This window comes from Loxodonta africana, chromosome 21 (genome assembly GCF_030014295.1).
Source record: "Loxodonta africana isolate mLoxAfr1 chromosome 21, mLoxAfr1.hap2, whole genome shotgun sequence".
Classification (NCBI taxonomy): Eukaryota; Metazoa; Chordata; class Mammalia; order Proboscidea; family Elephantidae; genus Loxodonta; species Loxodonta africana.
In genome coordinates this window covers 59608504-59620105 of record NC_087362.1, presented here as the reverse complement: position 1 = coordinate 59620105, position 11602 = coordinate 59608504, and positions in this window count along the sequence as shown.

The following is an 11602-nucleotide window of genomic DNA, read 5'->3' as shown; positions in this document are numbered from 1 at the left end:
CTTCCCCTAAGTACTGTTGTTGTTGAGTGCCATTGAGGTAATTCTGACTCATAGCAACCCCATGCGACAGAGCAGAACTGCCCCATGGGGTTTCCTAGGCTGTACTCGTTATGGAAGCAGACTGCCACATCTTTCTCCCATGCCTAACGGGATTACTATTTATGCTCCCCATTCTCCAAATGAAGAAAACGAAGTTTGTGGGTGAAGGGCAGGGCCAGGGTTTCAACTCAGAGCTGCCTTCTCTAGATCCCGGGCTACTGCTAGTTAAAAAACTATTTGCTGCCAAGACGACTCTGACTTATGTGTCAGAGCAGACCTGTGATCCATAAGGTTTTCGGTGGCTGATTTTTCAGAAGTAGATCGCCAGGCCTTTCTTCTGAGGTGCCTTGGGGTAGACTCAAACTGTCAACCTTTCTAGGTAGCAGCTGAGCATTATCCATTTGCCCTACCCAGGGACTTCATCATGAGCTAATGGTGTGTAAAATATGAGGACACTTCAGCTGGTTGGCCCCTGCCCTGCCCTTCGGCCCCACCCTGGGCTCCGGATCAGCAGGTGTAGCCTCTGGGAGATGAAGCTGGTGGATAAGCAAAGGGATTTCTAGTGTTCCTTCTGGCTGTGCTGCCCTGGCCCCACGCCCAGCGAGCCACCTCGGTTCCTGCCCTAGAACAAGGAAGGTCCATTCCTCCGCTCAAACCAGACAGACTGGTTTCACCTGGTCCCCTCTCTACAGGGCCCAAGAATCTGAAGGGAGGGCCCAGCCCAGGCTCCCGGGGAGACCCCCTCACGAAAGGCACCCTCACATTTGCTGACCCTTTCACTGGCCTGGGTGACCCTGCAGGGGAGCCCAGGCCCAGGCCCCCAGACCCTCCCTCCTATTATGGACCCAGAGTGTAGGTGGAAGGTTGTCCTACCACAGTTCAGAGGAAGGAAGATGGTTAGGGGACACACAGCAGCCCCCTCCCAGCAGGTAGGGGACGGGGCAGAAACTTTGACTCTGCAAAGTGCCTTTGGGACTTTGCCCAGGCCCCTCTCCCTCTTCCCCAAAAAGATTTATCTCTGACCCAAACACCCTCGCTGCCAGGGCTCAGGACTCTGCATGTGGGCGTTGGCATGTACACCTCTCTGGATTCCTGCATTCGACAAGTACTTACTGAGCACCTACTGTGAGTGCAAAAGACAAAGATCCCTGCCCTCATGGAGCTTCCCTTCTACTGCGGGACTGAGATAGAAAAACAACCCAGTAAATAAGTAAGCCACGAGTGGTGGCGGGGTATGTGCTGAGGGGAATCAAGCTGAGGAGGGCATAAGGAGGTCAGGCAGCAGGGCACTGTGGCAATTTTAAATAAAGGGCCAAGAAAGAGCTCACTGGGAAGGTGACATGTGAGCAAAGAACTGATGGAGAGGAGGCAGGGAGCTGTGTGGTTATCAGAAAAGAGTTGAACTCTGCCTCCGCCCCTCTGTGTCCCTGTGTACATCTCTCCTGCCTACGTGTCCACCTGTCCCTGTGTTTCTGTGGGTGTCTACACATATATCTTTGTGTGTCTCTCTCACAGACATACACACACACAGCCAAACCCCATCCTTTCCTTTCTCTTCCTTCCAAGCTCTCTCAGGTCCCTGCAATGCCTCCCCAGGCAGGTGCTACATACAGAGAACCGTCTAGAAATCTCAAAGGTGCTGGACTTGTTTTCCTGAAAACCTCAAGATTCTGAATTAGGAATATTTCCTTTAAGCAAAGACTGCAAGGTCAGCGACGACACATGCTCCCAGGACCTCTGCACCTCTGGAAGTTTCTACACAACTGGGTAACAGAGAGAGATTTTTTGTGAAACCACCTGCAGGACCAGAGGGGACAGAGATTCATCTCAACTGTCTTAGAGGCATGCCTTCCTCCAGGGCAGCCCTGCCCGGCACTCTAGAAACTGCTAACAGTGACAGCGCCATAGGCCAAGTTCCTGCAGAGCCTGTTCCCTTCCTGAGTCTGCAGGAGGCTTTTCCCCCTTACCTTTCTTAGCTATTCCTTGATGATCATGATGTCATGATCTTACTTCACCTTTACAGCAACTGTGTAACACTGGCTTCAGTCATCATGGACAGTTGGCCTATAAACTGCTTGGGTTCAAGTTCTGACCCTGCCAACGTACTAGCTGTGTAACCTCAGGCAAGTTACTTAACCTCTCTGTGGTTCAGTGTCCTCATCCTGGAGTGGGTAAGAATTGTACCTACCTCGTAGGGTGGTTCCGATATGTAAATGAAGCAACATAAGCAAGATTCTTAGACCAGCACCCGACACAGTCTCAACATGCAACGCAAGTTCCGTTGCCATCCTCACTGAGAAAGTGAAGCCCAAGGTTAAGATTATGGGCTTTCAAGTCAGTTCTCTGTGCTTGGGTTTCCTGAGGATGGGAAGAGTGCGTGCAGTTCCTAGGGGTGTGAGGTCTCCCTGAAGTAATGAATGTAAGCTAAACCCAACCACCAGGCACAGTGCCTAGCACATGTAAGTACACAGATAAGGGCCTGATGCCAATACTGGCCCCACCCTTATTACAGAGAAGGCAGCTGAGAGGCCTCAGAAGTACAGCCCAGCCCTAGGATGTCTCCTGGAGCTGCACTCCCCCAGTAACTCAGTCTGAGGCAGGCCCCTTTAGACCTCAGTCTTCCCCTCTGTACAATGGGGGCAGGGAGGTTGCACTCAATGTTATTCAAGGCTCTACTCAGAGGTCCGGGGGGTCCAAAGCACTCTCTCCCTGTGGCGGAGGGATTCACAACCCTGTGAGTGCTCAGCTAGCTCCTCTTCCACCCACAGACCATCACTCCCGTTCTTTTAATCCTCCCTACCTCCTGGACAGGGTCAGAAATGGCCAGACCCTCTGTAGATTTGCTGTGTGGCCTTGAGAGAGTCACCTAAACTTTCTGGTCTCAGTTTCCTTATCTGGCATATTAGGGAACTTGGGTTTGTGTGGACACCTTCCATGGTCACCTTACAGGTATGTTGTGCAGGTATGACAGGTGAAAGAAAAAGTTCAAAGCCATTGTCAGTGGCTGTGAGGGCTGTCAAGCAGTTCTGTGGCGGGTGGGGAAGTAAACTCAAGTGAAGGAGCCTTGATCCCTGGAGCTGCAACTAGGGAAAGCACCTCAGAGCCTGGAGGGTTGAAACTGGGGTCTCAGACTCAGTTGCCACCAGGGCAGCAGGTCACAGGTATGACCAAGGCAGGTGGGTAGGGCTGTGGTGAGCTGGAGAAGAGCCAGGTGTTGTTGGGTGGGAATACAGGCCTATATTAGCTAGAACTTCTAATTTTTCAAGAAAAAAAAAAAAAAAACACTAGAAATCTGCATTTTTATGTGAAATACTCAGCTTTGTAAACATTGTCAACTAAATGAAATGTTTGAGAAACAACATGAGGGCAAAGTCCGCCTCCAGCCCTCTCCTGGGTCTATGGCAGGGCCTGCCCACTGCTGGGAGGGGGAGAGGGGGCAATTCCTTCCACAGCCCCAGGACTCCCTTCTACCCACTGCATCCCTCCAGGAAACCTAGGCCCAGGGCAACGAATAAAGAGAATCCTTCCCAGGGCTCCCCCTTGGCCAGGGACACATCTGGGTGCTTCAGGACACTCAGAACTTGGCCTGGCCAGGCCCAGCCTCCACCCCCACCCTGGCCCTTCTCCCTGCAGTGAAAGGGACTCTATAGGGACAAAAAGCCACCCATTGTGTCACAGGAGACAAAGGGGCAGGGGACTGAGGCTCCAGGCGCCTGAGTAGCCACACCACCACCACATACCACCACCCCCAGCCTGTGCAGAGGATGGGCTTGGGGAGAAGGCACCTTGGGATTCCCGCTGAGCATTGGAGGCCTGGAGCCCTCACCCTACAGCCCTGCACTACGGCAGTCAAAACCCAGCCCCCAGCCTGGCCCAGCTGGCAGTATTTCACTTCTCTAAGCGTCCCTCTCCTTGCCTGTTCACCAGTGACCAACCCTAGTCAGTCAATCAGTCACTGAACAAAGCCTCCCAGAGGGTTGCTCTGCACCACGGGCCATTCTAGGCTCCAAGACAGCAGAAGGGAGCCTGGCAACCAGGGACCCTGCCTGCATCCAGCCCCCTACCTGTGCCCCACTTATTGGGCCTGGTCCATCTCAGGGCATTCCAAATGCAGCCTCTATCCCATTACCTATTCGTCCCAAGTCTCAGAACCAAGATTTCTTAAATCCCAGAGGTGGAAGGGACCTCAGGATTCTGAACACCTACCCCAGTGACTGAGCTGTCACCAGAGACCCTGATAAGGTCCTCCAGTCCCTGTGAGCACCTTCCATCCATGTTGAGGAGCTATTACTACCTCGTTGCTCCCTGTGGTCTCCTTTAGGATTTTAGAAAAATCTTCCCAACATGAAGCTCAAGCTGCCTCCTACTTATCCCGACCCAGGTTCCCATTCTACTGTCTGGGACAACAGACGGAGTATGCCTCCTCAACCAGGCAGCCCCCCAGCTGTGAAGGCAGCTGCAAGCTCCTAACCAGGCAGCCCCCTAGCTGTGCAGGCAGCTGCAAGCTCCTAGTGTCACACCCTCAAGGCCTTCACTGGCTCCCAGAGCAAGTGGTAGGGCTCCCCAGATGGGTCCCTGAAAGTCCAAGCTTACTTGCCTGCCAGCTCACCTTCCTTCCCCCCTTCCTTGGGGGTCTCCTGATCCACCCTGGAAAGCCTGAGCCTTCCAACACCAAGACTCCTCCAGCCACATAGGATTTCCCAGGGAAGGCCTTAACCTCTCCACTTCCATCTGCCCCCCTCGCTTACCTTGCCAGGGTCTCAGGGTGCTTCACTACCAGGGCCTTCATCCCTTGGGCCCAACTCTCAAGTAAAACACTCTGGTTATGCCCATTTCACAGACGAGGAAGCCAAAGCCCTTGAAAGACTTGGGCCTGGCCCAAGGTCACACTCATAAGAGGAGGTGCCCAGGCATTCTCCAGCCCAGCAGATGGAGATAGATGCCCAGAGCTCTCCTCCCTCTATCACCAGACAAGCCAGAGCTCTAACTCCCAGGAGGTGGGGACACTCCCCTGGAGACTAATTTGTTTAGAGGGGGCATCGCTGCCTGAAAGCCCAGAGCAGAGAAAGGACAGGGGCAGACCCCAAACCCAGGGCTGATGGGTGACAGGAAACTTAAGTTCTCAGCAACCCAAGGGGTCAGCGCCGCAAGTGGTCACCAATGCTCCCAGTGGCCCTGCAGAGAGAGAGCAGCTGCTGGGAGCACAAGGAACTCCTTTAGCTCCATGAAGCCTGGCCTCAGCCTGCTGGGGCTTGGGGGCAGCCTGAAGTGAGAATCCCCATTACTACCTGGATGTCCTTCCTGACGCACTGGTTCTAGTCCCAACTCTGCCACTCATGTTCTGGGTGAACTTAAACAAACCCTGTTCCCATCCCCTCAACTTCAAGGAAGGGCCCAGTACCCCATCCTGCTAATCTCACAGAGTCAAAAAAAACAACAACCCAAACCTGTTGCCGTCAGTCAAGTCTGACTCATAGCGACCCTGACAGAGCAGAACCGCCCCAGAGAGTTTCCAAGGAGCGCCTGGTGGATTTGAACTGCTGATCTTTTGGTTGGCAGCCATAGCACTTAACCACTACACCAGCAGGATTTCCTCTCAGGGAGTAGCGGGTGTGAAAATGCTAATCTGTAGTCTGACCCTCTCCCTATTAAAGCTAGAATGTTCCAAAGCAGGTCCGGGTCTGTTCCCTAGCAGGGCGTACACTGGGACTTGCAGCTCTGGACTTCCTACCTACTTGCCCGCCCCTCTTTGGAAGTCTTTGGAGTGTAGTCTTGGCCTTTGGCCCCAGGCAAACAGAAGGGGCCCACCCAGCCCTACCGCAAAGAGCTCGGGCCTGGGTTCTATCAGCATCCAGGGCTGGGCTTCACTGGGGCTGCCAAGAAAAATAGATTCCCTCCCCCACCTCCCTAGTTCCCAGTTGCCATGGGGACCAGGGCAGCCACCCCAAAGGCAGAACCGATCCAGAGGGAAATAGTCAACTTTGCTCATAAGAGAAATGCAAAATACTACTACACTGACCTACCGTTCTCACCTCAGAGTGGGGACACATCCGGAGTGTACTAAATCACCAGGTCTGGGAGCTTGTGGGGAACAGATACTTGACCAAGAGGCACGCTGCGGGTAGGCACCAATGGGAACAACCCCTGTGGAGGCAATTTGGCAGTGGAGATCTAACTCAGACATACATACCCAGTGGCCCCATTTGTGGAAATGCACCCTGCCCGTGTGGAATGAGGCAGGTGCCAGATCATTCACTGCAGCAGGTAGGACAAGAGGAAAGAATGGAAAGATCCAAGGGTCTGTCAACACAAATCACACCACACCACACAATGGAATACCACAAAGATAACACATTCAGTTTAATGTCAATGGTGATGGGATATCTTGGAGGATAGTGATAATGGCGGAAGATGAAGAATGTAATTAATGTCATTGAATTATAAACATTGGAAGTTGCTGTGCTGGTGAATGTTCTGGTGTGTATATTTTGACCACAATTAAAAAAAAAAAAAAAGGAGCGCTAATATGCCTTGTTAAGTGAAAAAGGCGAAGTGCAGACGGGTGTGGATAGAATACTTCCCCTGAGTAAAACGGAGAGGCAGGACTCTATTGCCAAGTTTGCCCATATCTCCTCCAAGAAAGACTAAAAGGTCACACAGGAAACTAAGGAGGGGGGATGGGGGAAGTCGACTCTACCCAATGGGGTCAAAGATTGTCACTGTACTCTTTCCTACTCTTTTTTATTCTTGAGCATTGAGAATGTAATAATCTATTAAACAAATAAAGGTATGGGGAGAAAAAGGAAAGATATGGAGCCCTGGTGGCACAGTAGTTTAAGAGCTCAGCTGCTAACCAAAATGTTGGCAGTTGGAATCCACCAGCCGCTCCTTGGAAACCCTATGGGGCAGTTGTACTCTGTCCTATAGGGTTACTATGAGTTGGAATGGACTCTATGAGTTGGAATGGACTCTATGCGTTGGAATGGACTCGGTGGCAATGGGTTTGGCTTTTTTTTATGAGTGTGGCACCTCATAGTAGGAAAGTGAGGATCAGAGGACAACAGGTTTGGTTTGGGTTTCAGGCCTATTGCCAAGGCGTGGCTGACACAAGCATGCAATGCTGCTATCTGTATTTTTTTTAAGTGAGTATAAGGTATATGCATCACCTCTCCCAGAAATGATACACAGGTAACTAATAGTGGTTGCCTGGGGCAAGGGCAACTAGGGGGACTGGCCGGGGATGGGAGAGACAAATTTTCTACTGGTTACCCTTGGTACTGTTTGAATATTTGCTGTGCTTCTGTGTCACTTTTTCAAAGAATAAAACAACCATCAACAACAACAACAAAAACCAAAGGGTCCATCAATGGAGAAATGGCTGAAGGGGCTGGGATGACAGTCACACTATGGTATGCTCTGAAAAGTTAAGAAGGGAGGGACGGGTCAGTGCTGACATGAAGAGCTCTCGGATGCATTGGGCATGAGAAAAGCAACTCGCTGAACAAAGGATACAGAAGAAAACCATCAATGTTTTTAAAGGCACAGGAAAAGGATAGGTGATCCAAGGAAAACTTTAGCCTTATCTACAATAGGTTTTTATTTTTAAGGAGAGTGTATTCATATAATAGTCATGTAATTATAATTCCAAAACACTCAACGCCCTCCCCCCCACCACGTTAGATCAAAGATGGGTGAGCACGTGGGGCTTCGAATGCTGCACACTAAAGAGCGTGAATCCACAAATCTCAGTGCTATGGAAAGCCCTGGGAGTCCCCAACAACTAAGTACTGCTGCTCAAACTTCTTGGACCCAACAACAACCTCTTCTGCACATTTCCTTCCTGGAGAGCAGTTGACATTCCCCACCTGGAGAAGAGCTGACATGCCTACTGGGGCCAGAGACAGAGCCAGGCTCACCATAAAGAACTTTATAACACTCCCAAATGCACAAGGATGGAGAAGACTGCCCTTGAATGGACTGAGCTCCCTGTCCCTGGAAGTATGCAAGATTATGTTAAGGACGGTGTGGAGGATCTCTGAAAACAAGCATAAGAGCCCTAGGAATCTGACTCTGTGGATATTTGCATAAATCTCTGTTTCCCTTTTTGCCTATGCTACCTTACTAGAAGATACAAATTTAATCTTCCCAGGTGAGAGTGAGGCAAGAGGCTCCCATCTCCCCAGTCCTTTCTGAATTCACTTTAGATAACTTGTAATTGTCAATTCTCCTTGGAAAGTATGAAACCCTGGTGGTGTAGTGGTTAAGCGCTACAGCTGTTAACCAAGAGGCTGGCAGTTCAAATCCACCAGGCGCTCCTTGGAAACCCTATGGGGCAGTTCTATCCTGTCCCATAAGGTCGCTTTGAGTCAGAATGGACTGGACGACAGCAGTGGTTTGCAAAGTATGGAAATGGGTCTCCTCAAAGATCTGGCAGCTAGCTCTTTGAAATGTAACTTCAGGTGATCCTCCCACCTTCCAGTATCCTGGACGGAGGTGCTCAGGTGGCCCAGCCCAGTATCTGTCCACAAAGATGAGAAAACGAACAATTATCTTGAAAACATGAATGTAATGGATTGTATTATCCCCTTAGCGACATAACGGTTGCTGAATAGGAAAATAACAGACATCTTTCTTTGATTTTAAGGTTTTTCTTATCCCCCAAACCAAATAAAAAAAAAACTAACCATAAAAAACCTGATCCAAACTGCAAAACCCTGCCAGAAACTGCTCTACAGTAATATAAATCTATCTTATCCTGCTAGAAAAGGAGCTGTCAAACCATTACCTCCTAATTTAAATCCCAAAAAGCCTCATGGCTCTAGGTGTGTTGTTGTTCTTTGGCGCCATCAAGTCGGTTCTGACTCATAGCATCCCTACGTACCACAGAGCAAAGGAAACACTGCCCGGTCATATGCAGGTGGGTGGAGGGCCAAATTATAAACAGCCAGGCCAGAAGTAACCTGCTATCAGTGGATCTCAGTAAATGGGGAGGGCAGGGCTCAATGAATCTTGTTAAGATTAGCCAGTGGTTTATCTCCTCTCTCCCTCCTCTTCCCTTTATCAGCCCCATTGTATGTAGCTTCTTCAAGCCATTTGCTTTTTCTGGAACCAAAATGGCTTCCGTATACGCACACAGAATACAGAGTAACCTTTCATTCAGATTCTGGTGAGTTTTATTTTAACATGGTTAAGATTCCTTCCTGTCTTGGCAAGCCTTTAGCGGATTGCCTGTGATTTGATTTGATTTCTGGTTTGATGTTTATTCAGTAATAAAACTTTTCTATTTTCTTTGTGGAGACGTTTTCTGGGTTGAGAGTAGATTTCACTTTTTTAGCAACTTTTCCCCAACAATACAAAGCTCAACAAAGACTAAACAGCCCTTCGTTCCAACATACAATGTGTTAAGCCCTTATATCATCTCCCGCGTTCCTTATAATTCAAATATCTCCATTTTACAGCTGAGGAAACTGAGGCTCAGGGAAATTAGAAATTTACCCAAGATCACACAGCCAAGAAGCAGCAGAGTCAGAATTTGAATTCAACGCTCTCTGCTTTCAGGCCTGTGGTCCCAACCAATATGTTCACCACTGCCCCATGGCTTACTGTGCTGCAATGGCAGCTACAAATAGGCAGCTGGAGGGCCACCCCAGCCCCAAGACAAGAGGTAGGTCAGGAAGTATGGAAGGTGCCAAATACAAATGGCCTTATTGCCACGTATGTCCTGGGCCTCAAGAATACCACCGAATACACTATGCTCTGTCCCCAACAGCCTTCTTGCCTCCCAACTCCATGTAGCTAAACCCTTCAGAGCCCTCACTAATTACCTGGGTAGAAGCCCAGGTGGCACAGTGGTTAAGCATCCCACTGCTAACAAAAAAGTGAGTGGTTCGAACCCACCTGCGGCTTCATGGGAGCAAAATGTGGCAGTCTGCTTCCATAAAGGTTACAGCCTTGGGAACACTGTGGGGCAGCTCTACTGTGTCTTATAGGGTCCCCATGAGACAGAATCAACTGGATGACAATGGGTTTTGGTTTTTGGAGTTTCCCTTTCTGAAGTCTCTTCTCCAAAGCACGCTGGGATCACCTCCTCTCGAAACAGGAACAGCAAGAGCCAGGCTTTGGGTTCCCAGATTTCACCTCAGATCCTGGCTCTACCCATGAGACCCTGGACAAATTCCTTATCCTCTCTGAGTCTGTTTCCTTATTAGTAAACCCAGTAAGATCATCCTTGTCCACAGAACTTGCAGAGGACAAAAAAAAAAAAAAAAAAAAAAGCAGAGGTGGGCACTTAACAGCACTCATTTATACTTATTCTGAAAAGGTTTTGGAATCTGCCATAAGCACAAGGTTCACCACACCCTCCACAACATTCCTCCCACCCACACAAAGCTCTGTAGCATCAAGGCCTCCAGGTTTTTATGACCAAAAGAGAATCTCAGGAAGTTCAGCCCGGAAATCTACATTCAAACTTGTCTATCTCCTTTTTAAGAGAATATCTACATAAATCCAGCATGTTTCTCTTTTTGCCTAGGCTGCTAGGAAGCTCAACAAAGATTCAAACAGCTTTAAATTTGCTACAGATTCCTGGGTACAATGATCTCTTTTCCCTTCAAGTGGATCCCCTACTGTCCACTGTCAACTTTTAAAAATATATTAAAGTTTTCTGTCTTATGTGATTTAATACCATACTACATCGACTATACTTTCTGGAACTAGATGGAGGAAAAGTGATAAATCAGTGAACACTGCCCGACATTTGTGAAGAATTCTTTGTTGGTCTTCAGGACATTCTATGCTGTACATAAAGCATGTCTCTTTCTCAAGGAGCTGGAACCTCCCTACCCCTCTTCCTCCCACCCCACTTTGAACACCTCACCAAATCCTAGAGAAATGAAGTGGTGTGATAGAGTATTAGTTTCCATTTTTCATTATTGCCTCCTCCCTGAAGCCTTCCTTGATCTCTCCAGAAGTGCATTCTCTGGGCACCTCCCAAACTGACCAAGAGCTCCTGGAGAACAGGCACTGGGCCTGGGGTCCCCATCACCCCTTGACAGCACAGGGCCCTGTGGCCCTTGGGAGCATAGCTGAGGGTGGTAATTAAAAGCATGGGCCATAAAAGGCAGACCATTGAGCTTAAATTCCAGCTTTAACACTCTCAGACTGTGAGATCTTGGGCAAGTAGCTGGCCTCTGTGCCTCAGTTTCCTCACCTGTAAAATGGGGGCAATATAAAGCCCTTGGCAAAAGGCCTGGACCCCAGTGCTCACCTGACTGGTAGGAGCTGCTGTTACTATTATGGCTTCCTAGTGGATGGTGGTGCTTGCTGGGTGCACCCTGTCTCAGATCCAGCAGAGTGGTCCATTGCCAGAGAAATGACTCAGGAAGCAGCTTCTCCACCAAGAAGGTTGGCAAAGGCTCTAGAAGGTATGAGTCTTCAGAAGTCTGATCCGAGTCCCTCACCTCTCAGGCACCAAAGCACTGCCAGGGAGCGGGGTAGGCAAAGGAAGCACACTCCCTCACACCCAGTCTCTGGGGGTCCGAAGACACAAATGCCGAGGTGCACC